We start from the raw sequence: 24,267 nt of genomic DNA on the forward strand, positions 1-24,267 counted from the left end.
GATGCATCAGGTAGGTGCACAATAGCATAGCCTAACCCTCTGTACTTTGGTCTATATTGATGCGGGACATAGACAGCCAGCTGATGACCAATCCATTAGTGCAATGGATGGCTGGAAGCATTTGTCTTTGCCTTTGCAATACCACAGAAGCAATGCATGGTCAATGTACAGCAATGACACACCTGTGTGAACAGCCAGGAGACCCCCCCCCCCCCATGTTATGTTACATAGTTACATAGTTAGTACGGTCGAAAAAAGACATATGTCCATCACGTTCAACCAGGGAATTAAGGGGTAGGGGTGTGGCGCGATATTGGGGAAGGGATGAGATTTTATATTTCTTCATAAGCATTAATCTTATTTTGTCAATTAGGAACATTCAGCACCCACCCGCTATCAAGGCAGCTGCCTATCATGTCATGCCCTACCTGCACAGGTGTGCTGGCTACTCAAATGATCCAATTAAGGAGGCCATTTAGTCAGCAGCAGCAGAAGTCCTGTGCCTGGACGCTCCAACAGGGGCCAGACACAAGCAGAAGCAGAAGCAGCAGAAGCAGCAGCAGCACCACCTTTTGTTTTTTGGCTGCAGCAGCAGCAAGGCCCACAGGGCTGGCTAGCTGGCTAGCCAGCAAGCAGGTAGCAATGAAAGTAGGAATCTTTCTTTTTAACCCTGTAAGGGGGTGGTGCACTGTACCCGAAGATACTGCCATATCGGGTCAATGCATAGGGCGACGGAAGCAAGCTTCGAAATCGGCCCCCGTTCTCAAAAATCCATTTAATATATGGTCCCCAGATAGGGGACGTATCAGATATTAAACTGATAAGAACAGATACTACACTTGATCTTAGCCAAAAGGCCGAGAAGCGATAACCGTGAAAGGGGCGGGCCCAACAAGGTCCCCTTCATGGGCACTATCACTGCTTGCTGTCAGGGAGGCTGCCAGACAATTTTCCATGCACACTCTGGGCTGGGGGGCAGTCAACCACCAGTACACACAGCAGAACCTAAACCCATACCATTATTGCTAAGCAGCAAGACAGGGGCCCATTGCACTCCCACGGGGCCTTTTTAAATGCAATCCATAACCCGGATTTGCCAGGAACCCTTCTTACTCCTCCTACTTGCATGTGACACTGGGCTTAGGATCTGCATAGGAAACACACACACAAGCACACACCTACCTTTGTTGCCTGCAGATGCCTCCTTGGCTGTCCCCAAACGGTATCAAACCAACACCCACGGGAAGCTGTAAGCATAGAGGACATGCCTGCACCCCATTGGACTTACCTGTGTGGGTTAAATCCGGGTTATTTGACAACCTATGGCGGTGATGGTTCTGCTCAGGCAGAGCAGTGCTGATGCTCCTCATAAAGCTGTCGCTGCTGTGAAGGTTCTAGGTGACATCACAAATCCCTATGGTTACATACACAACAAAGCTGGGTTGTTGTTGTTTACACTCTGCAAGGCCTGTGGAAGTGAGTGACATCATAGCACTGTAGTTCTGAGGGTTCTAGATGGATGCAACAATCTCCTGTTGCTTCTATGAAGGCCATAATAGACGACATCACCAAACAGCTCCATAGTCACATACACAGCAAAGGAGAGATGTTGTTTACACCTAGTGATGTCAGTGGTATTGAGTGACATCACAGCACAGTGCTAAGGCTCCTGGGCCTGGACACAGCAGCGGCTGCAATATCTCAACGGAGAATACGTTTATATATATGTGTGTGTGTGCGCGTATATATATATATATATATATATATATATATATATATATATATATATATTTCTCCGCCGAAATCACTTTTAAACCCATTTCCACCTTTTTTTCCCTTCTCTTCCTCTTACTTTTTTTTCACGTTTTTTTACGTTTTTCTCCTTTTCGCCTCTTTTCTGGGCGTATTATTCTTCTTTTTCTTCTTTTTTTTCGTCTAATGCATACCCCATCAGTGCAGCAATGCTTATTCAATACCGCCAGCAGATGGAGACACTGGGGGATAATTTTCTAAGGATTTATACTGATTTTTCCTGTCTGAATTTGTCGCACAGAAAGTTGCAGGCCAAATATGTGTGACATTTCTGCGACTTTAGCTTCTAGAGCATTTTTACAACATTATACATAGGTGCTGAATACATAAAAAGCGACTGTTCAGCGACAGACAAGTCGCATCGGCTGAAAGTAGGCCAGAATGTCAGTCCATGTTGGAGCAGGTTTAGATACAGTCTAAAGTATAGATCTCAAAGTCTGTGCACAGAATTTAGCAAGGGCCTCGCACCTTCTGATGCATCAGGTAGGTGCACAATAGCATAGCCTAACCCTCTGTACTTTGGTCTATATTGATGCGGGACATAGACAGCCAGCTGATGACCAATCCATTAGTGCAATGGATGGCTGGAAGCATTTGTCTTTGCCTTTGCAATACCACAGAAGCAATGCATGGTCAATGTACAGCAATGACACACCTGTGTGAACAGCCAGGAGACCCCCCCCCCCCCATGTTATGTTACATAGTTACATAGTTAGTACGGTCGAAAAAAGACATATGTCCATCACGTTCAACCAGGGAATTAAGGGGTAGGGGTGTGGCGCGATATTGGGGAAGGGATGAGATTTTATATTTCTTCATAAGCATTAATCTTATTTTGTCAATTAGGAACATTCAGCACCCACCCGCTATCAAGGCAGCTGCCTATCATGTCATGCCCTACCTGCACAGGTGTGCTGGCTACTCAAATGATCCAATTAAGGAGGCCATTTAGTCAGCAGCAGCAGAAGTCCTGTGCCTGGACGCTCCAACAGGGGCCAGACACAAGCAGAAGCAGAAGCAGCAGAAGCAGCAGCAGCACCACCTTTTGTTTTTTGGCTGCAGCAGCAGCAAGGCCCACAGGGCTGGCTAGCTGGCTAGCCAGCAAGCAGGTAGCAATGAAAGTAGGAATCTTTCTTTTTAACCCTGTAAGGGGGTGGTGCACTGTACCCGAAGATACTGCCATATCGGGTCAATGCATAGGGCGACGGAAGCAAGCTTCGAAATCGGCCCCCGTTCTCAAAAATCCATTTAATATATGGTCCCCAGATAGGGGACGTATCAGATATTAAACTGATAAGAACAGATAAGGTTTCAACAAAATTTTATTCAATAAATAAGAAACCATACAAAATTTAAAATGCAAAATAATAAAAGGTTCACAAAAGTTTTAAAATACAAATAATAAAACCAGTAATAAAAGGAGAAAAAATAAAAATGGCAGGATAAAACATTATACAAATGTCATAAAAACTGATTATATTGTTATTTCGTTCCATAGAGGCAGACACCACATGGATGCTGCCTCGCTGGCCCCCAACTGTTTCTTGTCTCTTAGGTAATAGATGTACATCTCACTCAGGGCCAGCTTTATACAGTTTTTAACATCAATAAAATCATGTTTAAAAAGTAAGATGTTCCTAACTTTCCAGATGGCATTTTTAAAACAATTAATAATCATCCAGCAGATCATCTGCTGTTTAAAATTGGGGCAGTTAAAAAGACCGTAAAAGACACATTCGTGATTAAAATCTTTTAGGCCGCAGGCCCACTTCAAAAGTGGGCCTACCTTCCTCCAAAGCTCCCGTGCAAAAGGGCAGTTCCAAAATATGTGCAGCACCGTTTCGTCCACTCCGCAGCCATCTCTCGGGCACTTGGCTCTCGCCACCAGTCCTCGCCTGTGCTGGAACTCACGAGTAGGGAGGCACTGGTGGACGATTGCCCAGGCAAGATCCCTGTGTACATTCGCCAGAAACTTCCCGTACACGTTCCGCCATACCTTTTTGGATCTTGCCTGTGTGAAATTGGACACTGCCAGGGTAACCTCACTCCGCCTGAGGACCTTTGATACCTTTCTCTGGTCCCCCAGTATGTCAGGCTCCAAATCTTGGAGACCTAGGAGCCTGACTGTCTTTTCCAACACCACATAATGTTTTGGGGGACACAGAAGCACCGGAGCGTTCAGAGGGATGCGCAACCATCTTTTAAAAACCATGCCCGCAGCGTACCTTAAAAAGCAGCTAAAAATGCCATCGGATTTAATAATTTTAAAACAGAAACAGAAATACTTTATGTAAAAGAAAGTAAAAAGGTTAGGAACATCTTTCCCGCCATTATCTTTACTTTTGTACATAAAATCACGCTTTAATTTCTCCATTTTTGAACCCCATAAAAAAGAAAAAACAATTCTAGTTACTTTTTTAATGTATAAAATAGATGGAGGAAATACCATGGCAATGTATAGCATAATAGGGAGTAAAACCATCTTTATTATTAAAATCTTCCCCTCCATGGTAAGGTTTCTAAGATTCCACATTAAAATCTTCTTCTCCATCTTAGCTATAGCTGAATCCCAGTTAGGGCTCCCATCATTGACCTGGTTAAAAACAATACCTAAAACTTTAATTTGATCCTGTTGCATTGTGACTCCTGGGGTGATGGATGAATCCCAGGAGCCAATATAAAAACAGTCACATTTATCTGTGTTTAGCTTAAAACCAGAGACCTCGCAGAAATAGCTGGTGTTCCTCAATGCCCCCCTCATGGATGGAGAGTCCGGGCACAGTATGGTGACATCATCCATGTACCCCAACACCTTTAGATGGGTCCCTCCTCCACCAGGTATCGGTACGCCTCTTACTACCCGGTCTTTTCTGAGGAGGGCCATCAGTGGTTCGATTGCGCAAATAAAAAGGAGTGGGGACAGGGGGCAGCCCTGTTTGACACCTGATAAAAGAGGAACACCGCTGGTTAAAAAGCCATTAACAGAGACTTGACTAAAACAGGATCGGTATAAAAGCATGATTCGGCTTAAAATCGTTTCAGGCACTGCCATCTTTTTAAGAACTAAAAACAGGTATTCATGGGAGACCCTATCAAAGGCTTTTTCAAAGTCTAAGGATAAAATTGCTACAGTTTGATTTCTATCCTTAAAATACCATAAAACATCTCTTAAAATATTTAGGGATTCAGCTATAGACCTTCCAGGTACCCCACAAACCTGATTTGGGTGAATTAATTTATGAATAAAAGGTTTAAAACGGACAGCTAATAACTTGGCTAAAACTTTATAATCGACATTTAAAAGTGTGATGGGGCGCCAATTTTTTAGCATATCCTTTTCACCCTTTTTAAAAAGTAATGATACAATCCCCCTCCTCCAGGAAGGGGGAAGTTCATTAACAATAAAAGTTTCTTTATACAATAAAACCATATCATCCTTTAAAATATCCCAAAAAGCTAAATAAAATTCGATGGGTAAACCATCTTCCCCAGGGGCCTTCCCACTAGAAAAACTTTTAAAAACAAATAAAAGTTCATCTAAGTTAAGATCACGGGATAAAACCTCCTGGTCTAAAACATCTAGCTTAAAATCAAGGGAATTAAGAACATGTTCTAAAAAGGATGGATTAAGATCTTTCTTATTAAAAAGAAGCTGGTAGAAGTTAAAAACTGCATCTAACATGCATTTTGGAGTGGATTCACCCTCAAGGTTTTGGATGATATCCCTCCTATTCATCACTTTTTTAAAAAAGAAACGGGAACATTTCTCGCCCTCCTCCAGGTGCTGCACATGTGAGTTAAAAATGATTTGTTTCCCTTTCTTTTCTATGGCATGTTTTATTTCAGTTTTAAGGTTTAAAATATCATTTTCTACATCCATACCAGCTTCTTTCAATTTAAAAAGTACATTTAAACGCATGTTAAGAACATAAAACCACTGTTTTTCCATTTTTGCCTTCTTCTTACCTGCTTTGATAAAAAAAAATCTGATTTTAGATTTGGTGCCCTCCCACCAGTGCAGCATAGGCTCGTGGGGTTTTCTTTGTGATTGCCAGCATTGGTAGGTCCGCACAAACTCCTCTTTTATCTCAGGGTCCTCTAGGAGTGTGGTGTTTAATCTCCAGAGGCCCCTTTTTGCTTTTTGCTCCCCCTCTAGCTCCAGGCCCACCAAGAGGAGCTTATGATCAGAGAAGATATTCTGCTCGAGCGTGCATTTCAGGGGTTTAAAAGCTCTAGAGGAAAAAATAAAATCGATTCTGGAGCTCACTCTTCCATTGGACCATGTGGCGCCTGGGTCCTCCGGCAAGAGATCCTTCCAGCAATCTTTCAAATTAAAATCATCAATAAAATTTTTAAGCAGGTAAGAAGTGCGGTCTTTACGATTAATATCCCCACCCTGCCGGTGTTCCCCATCACGTATGCAGTTAAAATCACCTCCCACCAGCAGGGGGGAAGACCCAACACAAAACAGTGGTAAAATTTCAAATAGTTCTGCCCGCTCCTGTTTATCAGGAGGGGCATACACATTTAAAACACGAATTAAAAGTCCATTAAAATATAGATGAATTAAAAGAGCTCTGCCAGGCACAATCTCAGTTACTGTATGAATAGAAAAGGACTGGCCTCGGCAGAGCAGCCCAACACCCACAGAACGACAGTCATTTGCACCGGACCATATGGATGGGCCCAGCTTCCAGTCTTCTTTTAAGTCTTTATAGTCCATTTTACTAGGGATTCCACATTCTTGTAGCAGGCAAAGGTCAAAGTCACATGTCTCTAGATAAGAAAATAAAGCAGCCCTGCGATCAGGGCTCTTTAAGGACCTCACATTGAGTGAGGCAATTTTTACAGGGATAGGCATAGTTTATGGAGAGTCCGTGCTTGGAGAATCAAAGTCAATAATAAGCTGCGTACCGTCATCCCCCGCCTGCGGGGTCATCAGCTCCTTGATGTTCTGAGGGTCGGAGCTTGAGATCGATGATGCCCCGACCCTGAGCTCGCTCTCGTCCGAACTACGGCACGCCGCTTTCCTTTGAATGTCTTCCTCTTCTTCTTCTCTTTGTCTTTTAAATGTCACACTGCTGTCCATATCCTCTGTGTTGCTCTCACTCGATGTAATCTCTGGCCCCCGGCTGATGGATCTGCGTCTTCTTTCATCATTTGACGACTGGAACTGCTGCACAGGGGCCTGTGAGGCCTCTTTTCCGGAACCTTTGCCGCTACCTTGGGAAGTTTTCATCGCTTGTTCCCCAGCAAGCGTTGCTGAGGACTGTTGCTCCAACTTCCCCATCGATCGACGATGGCCAGTTTTACCCACCGGGTCCACTGCTGGCGGGGCAGCAAACCCTGGTTTGGCGCCACTTGTCTTCTTGGCCCTGTCCTGTATAGGCGGAGTAACAGGACCGGGCTCAGACCTGGCCACCTGGCTCCCCTTCCGGCGGGCTTTCACCGGGGCCTCTTCGTCCGGAGCAGGGCGACCCTGGGCCAAGCCAGTACCTGGCTTATGCTGCAATTTTGGGTCCACTTTTGCCCCCACCGAGGCCCGTCGGCTGCCACCCGCCACAGGTGAGCCCCCTTCAGAAGTTTCGGCGGGCTCTTGAGCCAGGTAGGAAGTCGATCGACGTCTTTCAATTTCCCGGGCAGTAAACTCGATCACCCGCCCGGGCTTCGTGGAATCCCCATGGCCTCCCCCTAGCACTACCACCGGTGGGCCCCCCGATGGAGCACCAGAGGTCTTGGGCCTGGACCCATCAGTACCTGCCATCTGGGGTTTGGGCATCTTAAAAAAGGACGTCTTTTGTCCTGTCCCCTCTTTGGGTGGGCCCAGCCTTGACCCACCCATCGTAGTTTTTGCTTTATGGGGACAGGAATTAAAATCGTGATTTTCCTCTCCGCAGAGGTTGCACCTTATCGTATGGCTACATCTTGAGGCTATGTGACCTTCTTGGCCACACCTATTGCAGCGAATCACACGCTCCGCGCCGCAGGTCTCCTGGGTGTGGCCAAACCTCAAGCAATTTCGGCAATACATAGGCATTTGAGGATAGAACAGGAAGCCCCGAACTCTCCCGATGGCAAAATTTGGGGGCGGATGGCAAAGACCCCCAATACCACCGGGATCCTTACGGAGCTTGACCCAGAACTTCCTCTTGCCGTTCCAGAACCGCACGGAGTTCAAGATTTTGTTTGCGAATCGCACCTCTTCGCAGTATCGCCGAAGAAAAGTGGCTATATCCTCCGTGGTCACATGAGGGCTGTGCATAGCCACCACCAACGGTATATGTTCCTCACCATAGAGGAACTGGAACGAAAGACCGTCGAGTCGATCGTCCCTCTGGTCCGCACCAGACAAGGTTGCATAGATGTTATCGCAACACGCCGTGGCCGTGAAGGTGACGGTATACAGGCCACGGCTTTCCTGGTCATTTAGACACAGGATGTCCTCCCTATTGAGGCGGAAGTAGTCAAGAAGAATCACCTCCGCAATGAAGCGGAGGTTCTTCAACTGACGATGGCTCTCCGACACCTCTATGCGGATGGTATTTCGCATCGACATTTCCCCAGAGGGGAAAGCCCAGGAGAACGGCATCTTCCACACCCAGGGACTAAGCCCCTTCCCCAATAGCAGCAGGGGCTCGGAATCCCGCTATAAAAGCGGAACCCTTACCCAAGGCAGAGGTCGGGGGTACCCTAGGTGCTTCCGAAGCTACAGGTAACGCTCAACGTACCGAAAATGCCTTCTGAGACACAAGGTCCCAGAGACAGGGGGATCGCAACCCGTTGTCCGTGGACTAAGCCCGCTCCCCAATAGCAGCAAGGGGGTGAAGTCCCTCCGTAAGGAGAGACAATCCCCCAAGGCCGAGAAGCGGGGTACCACAGACACCTTCCGTCCAGACCAAATGCAGATACTACACTTGATCTTAGCCAAAAGGCCGAGAAGCGATAACCGTGAAAGGGGCGGGCCCAACAAGGTCCCCTTCATGGGCACTATCACTGCTTGCTGTCAGGGAGGCTGCCAGACAATTTTCCATGCACACTCTGGGCTGGGGGGCAGTCAACCACCAGTACACACAGCAGAACCTAAACCCATACCATTATTGCTAAGCAGCAAGACAGGGGCCCATTGCACTCCCACGGGGCCTTTTTAAATGCAATCCATAACCCGGATTTGCCAGGAACCCTTCTTACTCCTCCTACTTGCATGTGACACTGGGCTTAGGATCTGCATAGGAAACACACACACAAGCACACACCTACCTTTGTTGCCTGCAGATGCCTCCTTGGCTGTCCCCAAACGGTATCAAACCAACACCCACGGGAAGCTGTAAGCATAGAGGACATGCCTGCACCCCATTGGACTTACCTGTGTGGGTTAAATCCGGGTTATTTGACAACCTATGGCGGTGATGGTTCTGCTCAGGCAGAGCAGTGCTGATGCTCCTCATAAAGCTGTCGCTGCTGTGAAGGTTCTAGGTGACATCACAAATCCCTATGGTTACATACACAACAAAGCTGGGTTGTTGTTGTTTACACTCTGCAAGGCCTGTGGAAGTGAGTGACATCATAGCACTGTAGTTCTGAGGGTTCTAGATGGATGCAACAATCTCCTGTTGCTTCTATGAAGGCCATAATAGACGACATCACCAAACAGCTCCATAGTCACATACACAGCAAAGGAGAGATGTTGTTTACACCTAGTGATGTCAGTGGTATTGAGTGACATCACAGCACAGTGCTAAGGCTCCTGGGCCTGGACACAGCAGCGGCTGCAATATCTCAACGGAGAATACGTTTATATATATGTGTGTGTGTGCGCGTATATATATATATATATATATATATATATATATATATATATATATATATATATTCTCCGCCGAAATCACTTTTAAACCCATTTCCACCTTTTTTTCCCTTCTCTTCCTCTTACTTTTTTTTCACGTTTTTTTACGTTTTTCTCCTTTTCGCCTCTTTTCTGGGCGTATTATTCTTCTTTTTCTTCTTTTTTTTCGTCTAATGCATACCCCATCAGTGCAGCAATGCTTATTCAATACCGCCAGCAGATGGAGACACTGGGGGATAATTTTCTAAGGATTTATACTGATTTTTCCTGTCTGAATTTGTCGCACAGAAAGTTGCAGGCCAAATATGTGTGACATTTCTGCGACTTTAGCTTCTAGAGCATTTTTACAACATTATACATAGGTGCTGAATACATAAAAAGCGACTGTTCAGCGACAGACAAGTCGCATCGGCTGAAAGTAGGCCAGAATGTCAGTCCATGTTGGAGCAGGTTTAGATACAGTCTAAAGTATAGATCTCAAAGTCTGTGCACAGAATTTAGCAAGGGCCTCGCACCTTCTGATGCATCAGGTAGGTGCACAATAGCATAGCCTAACCCTCTGTACTTTGGTCTATATTGATGCGGGACATAGACAGCCAGCTGATGACCAATCCATTAGTGCAATGGATGGCTGGAAGCATTTGTCTTTGCCTTTGCAATACCACAGAAGCAATGCATGGTCAATGTACAGCAATGACACACCTGTGTGAACAGCCAGGAGACCCCCCCCCCCCATGTTATGTTACATAGTTACATAGTTAGTACGGTCGAAAAAAGACATATGTCCATCACGTTCAACCAGGGAATTAAGGGGTAGGGGTGTGGCGCGATATTGGGGAAGGGATGAGATTTTATATTTCTTCATAAGCATTAATCTTATTTTGTCAATTAGGAACATTCAGCACCCACCCGCTATCAAGGCAGCTGCCTATCATGTCATGCCCTACCTGCACAGGTGTGCTGGCTACTCAAATGATCCAATTAAGGAGGCCATTTAGTCAGCAGCAGCAGAAGTCCTGTGCCTGGACGCTCCAACAGGGGCCAGACACAAGCAGAAGCAGAAGCAGCAGAAGCAGCAGCAGCACCACCTTTTGTTTTTTGGCTGCAGCAGCAGCAAGGCCCACAGGGCTGGCTAGCTGGCTAGCCAGCAAGCAGGTAGCAATGAAAGTAGGAATCTTTCTTTTTAACCCTGTAAGGGGGTGGTGCACTGTACCCGAAGATACTGCCATATCGGGTCAATGCATAGGGCGACGGAAGCAAGCTTCGAAATCGGCCCCCGTTCTCAAAAATCCATTTAATATATGGTCCCCAGATAGGGGACGTATCAGATATTAAACTGATAAGAACAGATACTACACTTGATCTTAGCCAAAAGGCCGAGAAGCGATAACCGTGAAAGGGGCGGGCCCAACAAGGTCCCCTTCATGGGCACTATCACTGCTTGCTGTCAGGGAGGCTGCCAGACAATTTTCCATGCACACTCTGGGCTGGGGGGCAGTCAACCACCAGTACACACAGCAGAACCTAAACCCATACCATTATTGCTAAGCAGCAAGACAGGGGCCCATTGCACTCCCACGGGGCCTTTTTAAATGCAATCCATAACCCGGATTTGCCAGGAACCCTTCTTACTCCTCCTACTTGCATGTGACACTGGGCTTAGGATCTGCATAGGAAACACACACACAAGCACACACCTACCTTTGTTGCCTGCAGATGCCTCCTTGGCTGTCCCCAAACGGTATCAAACCAACACCCACGGGAAGCTGTAAGCATAGAGGACATGCCTGCACCCCATTGGACTTACCTGTGTGGGTTAAATCCGGGTTATTTGACAACCTATGGCGGTGATGGTTCTGCTCAGGCAGAGCAGTGCTGATGCTCCTCATAAAGCTGTCGCTGCTGTGAAGGTTCTAGGTGACATCACAAATCCCTATGGTTACATACACAACAAAGCTGGGTTGTTGTTGTTTACACTCTGCAAGGCCTGTGGAAGTGAGTGACATCATAGCACTGTAGTTCTGAGGGTTCTAGATGGATGCAACAATCTCCTGTTGCTTCTATGAAGGCCATAATAGACGACATCACCAAACAGCTCCATAGTCACATACACAGCAAAGGAGAGATGTTGTTTACACCTAGTGATGTCAGTGGTATTGAGTGACATCACAGCACAGTGCTAAGGCTCCTGGGCCTGGACACAGCAGCGGCTGCAATATCTCAACGGAGAATACGTTTATATATATGTGTGTGTGTGCGCGTATATATATATATATATATATATATATATATATATATATATATATATATATATATCTCCGCCGAAATCACTTTTAAACCCATTTCCACCTTTTTTTCCCTTCTCTTCCTCTTACTTTTTTTTCACGTTTTTTTACGTTTTTCTCCTTTTCGCCTCTTTTCTGGGCGTATTATTCTTCTTTTTCTTCTTTTTTTTCGTCTAATGCATACCCCATCAGTGCAGCAATGCTTATTCAATACCGCCAGCAGATGGAGACACTGGGGGATAATTTTCTAAGGATTTATACTGATTTTTCCTGTCTGAATTTGTCGCACAGAAAGTTGCAGGCCAAATATGTGTGACATTTCTGCGACTTTAGCTTCTAGAGCATTTTTACAACATTATACATAGGTGCTGAATACATAAAAAGCGACTGTTCAGCGACAGACAAGTCGCATCGGCTGAAAGTAGGCCAGAATGTCAGTCCATGTTGGAGCAGGTTTAGATACAGTCTAAAGTATAGATCTCAAAGTCTGTGCACAGAATTTAGCAAGGGCCTCGCACCTTCTGATGCATCAGGTAGGTGCACAATAGCATAGCCTAACCCTCTGTACTTTGGTCTATATTGATGCGGGACATAGACAGCCAGCTGATGACCAATCCATTAGTGCAATGGATGGCTGGAAGCATTTGTCTTTGCCTTTGCAATACCACAGAAGCAATGCATGGTCAATGTACAGCAATGACACACCTGTGTGAACAGCCAGGAGACCCCCCCCCCCCATGTTATGTTACATAGTTACATAGTTAGTACGGTCGAAAAAAGACATATGTCCATCACGTTCAACCAGGGAATTAAGGGGTAGGGGTGTGGCGCGATATTGGGGAAGGGATGAGATTTTATATTTCTTCATAAGCATTAATCTTATTTTGTCAATTAGGAACATTCAGCACCCACCCGCTATCAAGGCAGCTGCCTATCATGTCATGCCCTACCTGCACAGGTGTGCTGGCTACTCAAATGATCCAATTAAGGAGGCCATTTAGTCAGCAGCAGCAGAAGTCCTGTGCCTGGACGCTCCAACAGGGGCCAGACACAAGCAGAAGCAGAAGCAGCAGAAGCAGCAGCAGCACCACCTTTTGTTTTTTGGCTGCAGCAGCAGCAAGGCCCACAGGGCTGGCTAGCTGGCTAGCCAGCAAGCAGGTAGCAATGAAAGTAGGAATCTTTCTTTTTAACCCTGTAAGGGGGTGGTGCACTGTACCCGAAGATACTGCCATATCGGGTCAATGCATAGGGCGACGGAAGCAAGCTTCGAAATCGGCCCCCGTTCTCAAAAATCCATTTAATATATGGTCCCCAGATAGGGGACGTATCAGATATTAAACTGATAAGAACAGATACTACACTTGATCTTAGCCAAAAGGCCGAGAAGCGATAACCGTGAAAGGGGCGGGCCCAACAAGGTCCCCTTCATGGGCACTATCACTGCTTGCTGTCAGGGAGGCTGCCAGACAATTTTCCATGCACACTCTGGGCTGGGGGGCAGTCAACCACCAGTACACACAGCAGAACCTAAACCCATACCATTATTGCTAAGCAGCAAGACAGGGGCCCATTGCACTCCCACGGGGCCTTTTTAAATGCAATCCATAACCCGGATTTGCCAGGAACCCTTCTTACTCCTCCTACTTGCATGTGACACTGGGCTTAGGATCTGCATAGGAAACACACACACAAGCACACACCTACCTTTGTTGCCTGCAGATGCCTCCTTGGCTGTCCCCAAACGGTATCAAACCAACACCCACGGGAAGCTGTAAGCATAGAGGACATGCCTGCACCCCATTGGACTTACCTGTGTGGGTTAAATCCGGGTTATTTGACAACCTATGGCGGTGATGGTTCTGCTCAGGCAGAGCAGTGCTGATGCTCCTCATAAAGCTGTCGCTGCTGTGAAGGTTCTAGGTGACATCACAAATCCCTATGGTTACATACACAACAAAGCTGGGTTGTTGTTGTTTACACTCTGCAAGGCCTGTGGAAGTGAGTGACATCATAGCACTGTAGTTCTGAGGGTTCTAGATGGATGCAACAATCTCCTGTTGCTTCTATGAAGGCCATAATAGACGACATCACCAAACAGCTCCATAGTCACATACACAGCAAAGGAGAGATGTTGTTTACACCTAGTGATGTCAGTGGTATTGAGTGACATCACAGCACAGTGCTAAGGCTCCTGGGCCTGGACACAGCAGCGGCTGCAATATCTCAACGGAGAATACGTTTATATATATGTGTGTGTGTGCGCGTATATATATATATATATATATATATATATATATATATATATATTTCTCCGCCGAAATCACTTTTAAACCCATTTCCACCTTTTTTTCCCTTCTCTTCCTCTTACTTTTTTTTCACGTTTTTTTACGTTTTTCTCCTTTTCGCCTCTTTTCTGGGCGTATTATTCTTCTTTTTCTTCTTTTTTTTCGTCTAATGCATACCCCATCAGTGCAGCAATGCTTATTCAATACCGCCAGCAGATGGAGACACTGGGGGATAATTTTCTAAGGATTTATACTGATTTTTCCTGTCTGAATTTGTCGCACAGAAAGTTGCAGGCCAAATATGTGTGACATTTCTGCGACTTTAGCTTCTAGAGCATTTTTACAACATTATACATAGGTGCTGAATACATAAAAAGCGACTGTTCAGCGACAGACAAGTCGCATCGGCTGAAAGTAGGCCAGAATGTCAGTCCATGTTGGAGCAGGTTTAGATACAGTCTAAAGTATAGATCTCAAAGTCTGTGCACAGAATTTAGCAAGGGCCTCGCACCTTCTGATGCATCAGGTAGGTGCACAATAGCATAGCCTAACCCTCTGTACTTTGGTCTATATTGATGCGGGACATAGACAGCCAGCTGATGACCAATCCATTAGTGCAATGGATGGCTGGAAGCATTTGTCTTTGCCTTTGCAATACCACAGAAGCAATGCATGGTCAATGTACAGCAATGACACACCTGTGTGAACAGCCAGGAGACCCCCCCCCCCCATGTTATGTTACATAGTTACATAGTTAGTACGGTCGAAAAAAGACATATGTCCATCACGTTCAACCAGGGAATTAAGGGGTAGGGGTGTGGCGCGATATTGGGGAAGGGATGAGATTTTATATTTCTTCATAAGCATTAATCTTATTTTGTCAATTAGGAACATTCAGCACCCACCCGCTATCAAGGCAGCTGCCTATCATGTCATGCCCTACCTGCACAGGTGTGCTGGCTACTCAAATGATCCAATTAAGGAGGCCATTTAGTCAGCAGCAGCAGAAGTCCTGTGCCTGGACGCTCCAACAGGGGCCAGACACAAGCAGAAGCAGAAGCAGCAGAAGCAGCAGCAGCACCACCTTTTGTTTTTTGGCTGCAGCAGCAGCAAGGCCCACAGGGCTGGCTAGCTGGCTAGCCAGCAAGCAGGTAGCAATGAAAGTAGGAATCTTTCTTTTTAACCCTGTAAGGGGGTGGTGCACTGTACCCGAAGATACTGCCATATCGGGTCAATGCATAGGGCGACGGAAGCAAGCTTCGAAATCGGCCCCCGTTCTCAAAAATCCATTTAATATATGGTCCCCAGATAGGGGACGTATCAGATATTAAACTGATAAGAACAGATACTACACTTGATCTTAGCCAAAAGGCCGAGAAGCGATAACCGTGAAAGGGGCGGGCCCAACAAGGTCCCCTTCATGGGCACTATCACTGCTTGCTGTCAGGGAGGCTGCCAGACAATTTTCCATGCACACTCTGGGCTGGGGGGCAGTCAACCACCAGTACACACAGCAGAACCTAAACCCATACCATTATTGCTAAGCAGCAAGACAGGGGCCCATTGCACTCCCACGGGGCCTTTTTAAATGCAATCCATAACCCGGATTTGCCAGGAACCCTTCTTACTCCTCCTACTTGCATGTGACACTGGGCTTAGGATCTGCATAGGAAACACACACACAAGCACACACCTACCTTTGTTGCCTGCAGATGCCTCCTTGGCTGTCCCCAAACGGTATCAAACCAACACCCACGGGAAGCTGTAAGCATAGAGGACATGCCTGCACCCCATTGGACTTACCTGTGTGGGTTAAATCCGGGTTATTTGACAACCTATGGCGGTGATGGTTCTGCTCAGGCAGAGCAGTGCTGATGCTCCTCATAAAGCTGTCGCTGCTGTGAAGGTTCTAGGTGACATCACAAATCCCTATGGTTACATACACAACAAAGCTGGGTTGTTGTTGTTTACACTCTGCAAGGCCTGTGGAAGTGAGTGACATCATAGCACTGTAGTTCTGAGGGTTCTAGATGGATGCAACAATCTCCTGTTGCTTCTATGAAGGCCATAATAGACGACATCACCAAACAGCTCCATAGTCACATACACAGCAAAGGAGAGATGTTGTTTACACCTAGTGATGTCAGTGGTATTGAGTGACATCACAGCACAGTGCTAAGGCTCCTGGGCCTGGACACAGCAGCGGCTGCAATATCTCAACGGAGAATACGTTTATATATATGTGTGTGTGTGCGCGTATATATATATATATATATATATATATATATATATATATATATATATATATATTTCTCCGCCGAAATCACTTTTAAACCCATTTCCACCTTTTTTTCCCTTCTCTTCCTCTTACTTTTTTTTCACGTTTTTTTACGTTTTTCTCCTTTTCGCCTCTTTTCTGGGCGTATTATTCTTCTTTTTCTTCTTTTTTTTCGTCTAATGCATACCCCATCAGTGCAGCAATGCTTATTCAATACCGCCAGCAGATGGAGACACTGGGGGATAATTTTCTAAGGATTTATACTGATTTTTCCTGTCTGAATTTGTCGCACAGAAAGTTGCAGGCCAAATATGTGTGACATTTCTGCGACTTTAGCTTCTAGAGCATTTTTACAACATTATACATAGGTGCTGAATACATAAAAAGCGACTGTTCAGCGACAGACAAGTCGCATCGGCTGAAAGTAGGCCAGAATGTCAGTCCATGTTGGAGCAGGTTTAGATACAGTCTAAAGTATAGATCTCAAAGTCTGTGCACAGAATTTAGCAAGGGCCTCGCACCTTCTGATGCATCAGGTAGGTGCACAATAGCATAGCCTAACCCTCTGTACTTTGGTCTATATTGATGCGGGACATAGACAGCCAGCTGATGACCAATCCATTAGTGCAATGGATGGCTGGAAGCATTTGTCTTTGCCTTTGCAATACCACAGAAGCAATGCATGGTCAATGTACAGCAATGACACACCTGTGTGAACAGCCAGGAGACCCCCCCCCCCCCATGTTATGTTACATAGTTACATAGTTAGTACGGTCGAAAAAAGACATATGTCCATCACGTTCAACCAGGGAATTAAGGGGTAGGGGTGTGGCGCGATATTGGGGAAGGGATGAGATTTTATATTTCTTCATAAGCATTAATCTTATTTTGTCAATTAGGAACATTCAGCACCCACCCGCTATCAAGGCAGCTGCCTATCATGTCATGCCCTACCTGCACAGGTGTGCTGGCTACTCAAATGATCCAATTAAGGAGGCCATTTAGTCAGCAGCAGCAGAAGTCCTGTGCCTGGACGCTCCAACAGGGGCCAGACACAAGCAGAAGCAGAAGCAGCAGAAGCAGCAGCAGCACCACCTTTTGTTTTTTGGCTGCAGCAGCAGCAAGGCCCACAGGGCTGGCTAGCTGGCTAGCCAGCAAGCAGGTAGCAATGAAAGTAGGAATCTTTCTTTTTAACCCTGTAAGGGGGTGGTGCACTGTACCCGAAGATACTGCCATATCGGGTCAATGCATAGGGCGACGGAAGCAAGCTTCGAAATCGGCCCCCGTTCTCAAAAATCCATTTAATATATGGTCCCCAGATAGGGGACGTATCAGATATTAAACTGATAAGAACAGATACTACACTTGATCTTAGCCAAAAGGCCGAGAAGCGATAACCGTGAAAGGGGCGGGCCCAACAAGGTCCCCTTCATGGGCACTATCACTGCTTGCTGTCAGGGAGGCTGCCAGACAATTTTCCATGCACACTCTGGGCTGGGGGGCAGTCAACCACCAGTACACACAGCAGAACCTAAACCCATACCATTATTGCTAAGCAGCAAGACAGGGGCCCATTGCACTCCCACGGGGCCTTTTTAAATGCAATCCATAACCCGGATTTGCCAGGAACCCTTCTTACTCCTCCTACTTGCATGTGACACTGGGCTTAGGATCTGCATAGGAAACACACACACAAGCACACACCTACCTTTGTTGCCTGCAGATGCCTCCTTGGCTGTCCCCAAACGGTATCAAACCAACACCCACGGGAAGCTGTAAGCATAGAGGACATGCCTGCACCCCATTGGACTTACCTGTGTGGGTTAAATCCGGGTTATTTGACAACCTATGGCGGTGATGGTTCTGCTCAGGCAGAGCAGTGCTGATGCTCCTCATAAAGCTGTCGCTGCTGTGAAGGTTCTAGGTGACATCACAAATCCCTATGGTTACATACACAACAAAGCTGGGTTGTTGTTGTTTACACTCTGCAAGGCCTGTGGAAGTGAGTGACATCATAGCACTGTAGTTCTGAGGGTTCTAGATGGATGCAACAATCTCCTGTTGCTTCTATGAAGGCCATAATAGACGACATCACCAAACAGCTCCATAGTCACATACACAGCAAAGGAGAGATGTTGTTTACACCTAGTGATGTCAGTGGTATTGAGTGACATCACAGCACAGTGCTAAGGCTCCTGGGCCTGGACACAGCAGCGGCTGCAATATCTCAACGGAGAATACGTTTATATATATGTGTGTGTGTGCGCGTATATATATATATATATATATATATATATATATATATATATATATATATATATATTTCTCCGCCGAAATCACTTTTAAACCCATTTCCACCTTTTTTTCCCTTCTCTTCCTCTTACTTTTTTTTCACGTTTTTTTACGTTTTTCTCCTTTTCGCCTCTTTTCTGGGCGTATTATTCTTCTTTTTCTTCTTTTTTTTCGTCTAATGCATACCCCATCAGTGCAGCAATGCTTATTCAATACCGCCAGCAGATGGAGACACTGGGGGATAATTTTCTAAGGATTTATACTGATTTTTCCTGTCTGAATTTGTCGCACAGAAAGTTGCAGGCCAAATATGTGTGACATTTCTGCGACTTTAGCTTCTAGAGCATTTTTACAACATTATACATAGGTGCTGAATACATAAAAAGCGACTGTTCAGCGACAGACAAGTCGCATCGGCTGAAAGTAGGCCAGAATGTCAGTCCATGTTGGAGCAGGTTTAGATACAGTCTAAAGTATAGATCTCAAAGTCTGTGCACAGAATTTAGCAAGGGCCCTCGCACCTTCTGATGCATCAGGTAGGTGCACAATAGCATAGCCTAACCCTCTGTACTTTGGTCTATATTGATGCGGGACATAGACAGCCAGCTGATGACCAATCCATTAGTGCAATGGATGGCTGGAAGCATTTGTCTTTGCCTTTGCAATACCACAGAAGCAATGCATGGTCAATGTACAGCAATGACACACCTGTGTGAACAGCCAGGAGACCCCCCCCCCCCATGTTATGTTACATAGTTACATAGTTAGTACGGTCGAAAAAAGACATATGTCCATCACGTTCAACCAGGGAATTAAGGGGTAGGGGTGTGGCGCGATATTGGGGAAGGGATGAGATTTTATATTTCTTCATAAGCATTAATCTTATTTTGTCAATTAGGAACATTCAGCACCCACCCGCTATCAAGGCAGCTGCCTATCATGTCATGCCCTACCTGCACAGGTGTGCTGGCTACTCAAATGATCCAATTAAGGAGGCCATTTAGTCAGCAGCAGCAGAAGTCCTGTGCCTGGACGCTCCAAACAGGGGCCAGACACAAGCAGGCAGCAGAAGCAGCAGCAGCACCACCTTTTGTTTTTTGGCTGCAGCAGCAGCAAGGCCCACAGGGCTGGCTATCTGGCTAGCCAGCAAGCAGGTAGCAATGAAAGTAGGAATCTTTCTTTTTAACCCTGTAAGGGGGTGGTGCACTGTACCCGAAGATACTGCCATATCGGGTCAATGCATAGGGCGACGGAAGCAAGCTTCGAAATCGGCCCCCGTTCTCAAAAATCCATTTAATATATGGTCCCCAGATAGGGGACGTATCAGATATTAAACTGATAAGAACAGATACTACACTTGATCTTAGCCAAAAGGCCGAGAAGCGATAACCGTGAAAGGGGCGGGCCCAACAAGGTCCCCTTCATGGGCACTATCACTGCTTGCTGTCAGGGAGGCTGCCAGACAATTTTCCATGCACACTCTGGGCTGGGGGGCAGTCAACCACCAGTACACACAGCAGAACCTAAACCCATACCATTATTGCTAAGCAGCAAGACAGGGGCCCATTGCACTCCCACGGGGCCTTTTTAAATGCAATCCATAACCCGGATTTGCCAGGAACCCTTCTTACTCCTCCTACTTGCATGTGACACTGGGCTTAGGATCTGCATAGGAAACACACACACAAGCACACACCTACCTTTGTTGCCTGCAGATGCCTCCTTGGCTGTCCCCAAACGGTATCAAACCAACACCCACGGGAAGCTGTAAGCATAGAGGACATGCCTGCACCCCATTGGACTTACCTGTGTGGGTTAAATCCGGGTTATTTGACAACCTATGGCGGTGATGGTTCTGCTCAGGCAGAGCAGTGCTGATGCTCCTCATAAAGCTGTCGCTGCTGTGAAGGTTCTAGGTGACATCACAAATCCCTATGGTTACATACACAACAAAGCTGGGTTGTTGTTGTTTACACTCTGCAAGGCCTGTGGAAGTGAGTGACATCATAGCACTGTAGTTCTGAGGGTTCTAGATGGATGCAACAATCTCCTGTTGCTTCTATGAAGGCCATAATAGACGACATCACCAAACAGCTCCATAGTCACATACACAGCAAAGGAGAGATGTTGTTTACACCTAGTGATGTCAGTGGTATTGAGTGACATCACAGCACAGTGCTAAGGCTCCTGGGCCTGGACACAGCAGCGGCTGCAATATCTCAACGGAGAATACGTTTATATATATGTGTGTGTGTGCGCGTATATATATATATATATATATATATATATATATATATTTCTCCGCCGAAATCACTTTTAAACCCATTTCCACCTTTTTTTCCCTTCTCTTCCTCTTACTTTTTTTTCACGTTTTTTTACGTTTTTCTCCTTTTCGCCTCTTTTCTGGGCGTATTATTCTTCTTTTTCTTCTTTTTTTTCGTCTAATGCATACCCCATCAGTGCAGCAATGCTTATTCAATACCGCCAGCAGATGGAGACACTGGGGGATAATTTTCTAAGGATTTATACTGATTTTTCCTGTCTGAATTTGTCGCACAGAAAGTTGCAGGCCAAATATGTGTGACATTTCTGCGACTTTAGCTTCTAGAGCATTTTTACAACATTATACATAGGTGCTGAATACATAAAAAGCGACTGTTCAGCGACAGACAAGTCGCATCGGCTGAAAGTAGGCCAGAATGTCAGTCCATGTTGGAGCAGGTTTAGATACAGTCTAAAGTATAGATCTCAAAGTCTGTGCACAGAATTTAGCAAGGGCCTCGCACCTTCTGATGCATCAGGTAGGTGCACAATAGCATAGCCTAACCCTCTGTACTTTGGTCTATATTGATGCGGGACATAGACAGCCAGCTGATGACCAATCCATTAGTGCAATGGATGGCTGGAAGCATTTGTCTTTGCCTTTGCAATACCACAGAAGCAATGCATGGTCAATGTACAGCAATGACACACCTGTGTGAACAGCCAGGAGACCCCCCCCCCCCATGTTATGTTACATAGTTACATAGTTAGTACGGTCGAAAAAAGACATATGTCCATCACGTTCAACCAGGGAATTAAGGGGTAGGGGTGTGGCGCGATATTGGGGAAGGGATGAGATTTTATATTTCTTCATAAGCATTAATCTTATTTTGTCAATTAGGAACATTCAGCACCCACCCGCTATCAAGGCAGCTGCCTATCATGTCATGCCCTACCTGCACAGGTGTGCTGGCTACTCAAATGATCCAATTAAGGAGGCCATTTAGTCAGCAGCAGCAGAAGTCCTGTGCCTGGACGCTCCAACAGGGGCCAGACACAAGCAGAAGCAGAAGCAGCAGAAGCAGCAGCAGCACCACCTTTTGTTTTTTGGCTGCAGCAGCAGCAAGGCCCACAGGGCTGGCTAGCTGGCTAGCCAGCAAGCAGGTAGCAATGAAAGTAGGAATCTTTCTTTTTAACCCTGTAAGGGGGTGGTGCACTGTACCCGAAGATACTGCCATATCGGGTCAATGCATAGGGCGACGGAAGCAAGCTTCGAAATCGGCCCCCGTTCTCAAAAATCCATTTAATATATGGTCCCCAGATAGGGGACGTATCAGATATTAAACTGATAAGAACAGATACTACACTTGATCTTAGCCAAAAGGCCGAGAAGCGATAACCGTGAAAGGGGCGGGCCCAACAAGGTCCCCTTCATGGGCACTATCACTGCTTGCTGTCAGGGAGGCTGCCAGACAATTTTCCATGCACACTCTGGGCTGGGGGGCAGTCAACCACCAGTACACACAGCAGAACCTAAACCCATACCATTATTGCTAAGCAGCAAGACAGGGGCCCATTGCACTCCCACGGGGCCTTTTTAAATGCAATCCATAACCCGGATTTGCCAGGAACCCTTCTTACTCCTCCTACTTGCATGTGACACTGGGCTTAGGATCTGCATAGGAAACACACACACAAGCACACACCTACCTTTGTTGCCTGCAGATGCCTCCTTGGCTGTCCCCAAACGGTATCAAACCAACACCCACGGGAAGCTGTAAGCATAGAGGACATGCCTGCACCCCATTGGACTTACCTGTGTGGGTTAAATCCGGGTTATTTGACAACCTATGGCGGTGATGGTTCTGCTCAGGCAGAGCAGTGCTGATGCTCCTCATAAAGCTGTCGCTGCTGTGAAGGTTCTAGGTGACATCACAAATCCCTATGGTTACATACACAACAAAGCTGGGTTGTTGTTGTTTACACTCTGCAAGGCCTGTGGAAGTGAGTGACATCATAGCACTGTAGTTCTGAGGGTTCTAGATGGATGCAACAATCTCCTGTTGCTTCTATGAAGGCCATAATAGACGACATCACCAAACAGCTCCATAGTCACATACACAGCAAAGGAGAGATGTTGTTTACACCTAGTGATGTCAGTGGTATTGAGTGACATCACAGCACAGTGCTAAGGCTCCTGGGCCTGGACACAGCAGCGGCTGCAATATCTCAACGGAGAATACGTTTATATATATGTGTGTGTGTGCGCGTATATATATATATATATATATATATATATATATATATATATATATATATATATATATTTCTCCGCCGAAATCACTTTTAAACCCATTTCCACCTTTTTTTCCCTTCTCTTCCTCTTACTTTTTTTTCACGTTTTTTTACGTTTTTCTCCTTTTCGCCTCTTTTCTGGGCGTATTATTCTTCTTTTTCTTCTTTTTTTTCGTCTAATGCATACCCCATCAGTGCAGCAATGCTTATTCAATACCGCCAGCAGATGGAGACACTGGGGGATAATTTTCTAAGGATTTATACTGATTTTTCCTGTCTGAATTTGTCGCACAGAAAGTTGCAGGCCAAATATGTGTGACATTTCTGCGACTTTAGCTTCTAGAGCATTTTTACAACATTATACATAGGTGCTGAATACATAAAAAGCGACTGTTCAGCGACAGACAAGTCGCATCGGCTGAAAGTAGGCCAGAATGTCAGTCCATGTTGGAGCAGGTTTAGATACAGTCTAAAGTATAGATCTCAAAGTCTGTGCACAGAATTTAGCAAGGGCCTCGCACCTTCTGATGCATCAGGTAGGTGCACAATAGCATAGCCTAACCCTCTGTACTTTGGTCTATATTGATGCGGGACATAGACAGCCAGCTGATGACCAATCCATTAGTGCAATGGATGGCTGGAAGCATTTGTCTTTGCCTTTGCAATACCACAGAAGCAATGCATGGTCAATGTACAGCAATGACACACCTGTGTGAACAGCCAGGAGACCCCCCCCCCCCCATGTTATGTTACATAGTTACATAGTTAGTACGGTCGAAAAAAGACATATGTCCATCACGTTCAACCAGGGAATTAAGGGGTAGGGGTGTGGCGCGATATTGGGGAAGGGATGAGATTTTATATTTCTTCATAAGCATTAATCTTATTTTGTCAATTAGGAACATTCAGCACCCA

At 45.9% G+C, this 24,267-nt stretch overlaps 8 non-coding genes and 1 pseudogene across 8 annotated transcripts; all 9 read right to left on the reverse strand.

Annotated features, from left to right (window-relative positions):
• Positions 1-678: 678 nt before the first annotated feature.
• Positions 679-869, reverse strand: LOC130311525 (U2 spliceosomal RNA). Its single transcript, XR_008859862.1, has one exon. It is a non-coding gene; the product is annotated as a U2 spliceosomal RNA (small nuclear RNA).
• Positions 870-2,963: 2,094 nt separating this feature from the next.
• Positions 2,964-3,157, reverse strand: LOC130311520 (U2 spliceosomal RNA). Its single transcript, XR_008859859.1, has one exon. It is a non-coding gene; the product is annotated as a U2 spliceosomal RNA (small nuclear RNA).
• Positions 3,158-8,538: 5,381 nt separating this feature from the next.
• On the reverse strand, positions 8,539-8,756 carry LOC130311524 (U2 spliceosomal RNA; annotated as a pseudogene).
• Positions 8,757-10,852: 2,096 nt separating this feature from the next.
• Positions 10,853-11,043, reverse strand: LOC130311526 (U2 spliceosomal RNA). Its single transcript, XR_008859863.1, has one exon. It is a non-coding gene; the product is annotated as a U2 spliceosomal RNA (small nuclear RNA).
• Positions 11,044-13,140: 2,097 nt separating this feature from the next.
• LOC130311493 (U2 spliceosomal RNA) lies at positions 13,141-13,331 on the reverse strand. The gene has a single exon (XR_008859833.1). It is a non-coding gene; the product is annotated as a U2 spliceosomal RNA (small nuclear RNA).
• A 2,087-nt stretch (positions 13,332-15,418) lies between these two features.
• LOC130311494 (U2 spliceosomal RNA) lies at positions 15,419-15,609 on the reverse strand. Its single transcript, XR_008859834.1, has one exon. It is a non-coding gene; the product is annotated as a U2 spliceosomal RNA (small nuclear RNA).
• Positions 15,610-17,707: 2,098 nt separating this feature from the next.
• Positions 17,708-17,898, reverse strand: LOC130311495 (U2 spliceosomal RNA). Its single transcript, XR_008859835.1, has one exon. It is a non-coding gene; the product is annotated as a U2 spliceosomal RNA (small nuclear RNA).
• Positions 17,899-19,991: 2,093 nt separating this feature from the next.
• LOC130311496 (U2 spliceosomal RNA) lies at positions 19,992-20,182 on the reverse strand. Its single transcript, XR_008859836.1, has one exon. It is a non-coding gene; the product is annotated as a U2 spliceosomal RNA (small nuclear RNA).
• A 2,081-nt stretch (positions 20,183-22,263) lies between these two features.
• On the reverse strand, positions 22,264-22,454 carry LOC130311497 (U2 spliceosomal RNA). Its single transcript, XR_008859837.1, has one exon. It is a non-coding gene; the product is annotated as a U2 spliceosomal RNA (small nuclear RNA).
• Positions 22,455-24,267: the final 1,813 nt, after the last annotated feature.

Source organism: Hyla sarda, unplaced genomic scaffold, assembly GCF_029499605.1.
Source record: "Hyla sarda isolate aHylSar1 unplaced genomic scaffold, aHylSar1.hap1 scaffold_1642, whole genome shotgun sequence".
Classification (NCBI taxonomy): Eukaryota; Metazoa; Chordata; class Amphibia; order Anura; family Hylidae; genus Hyla; species Hyla sarda.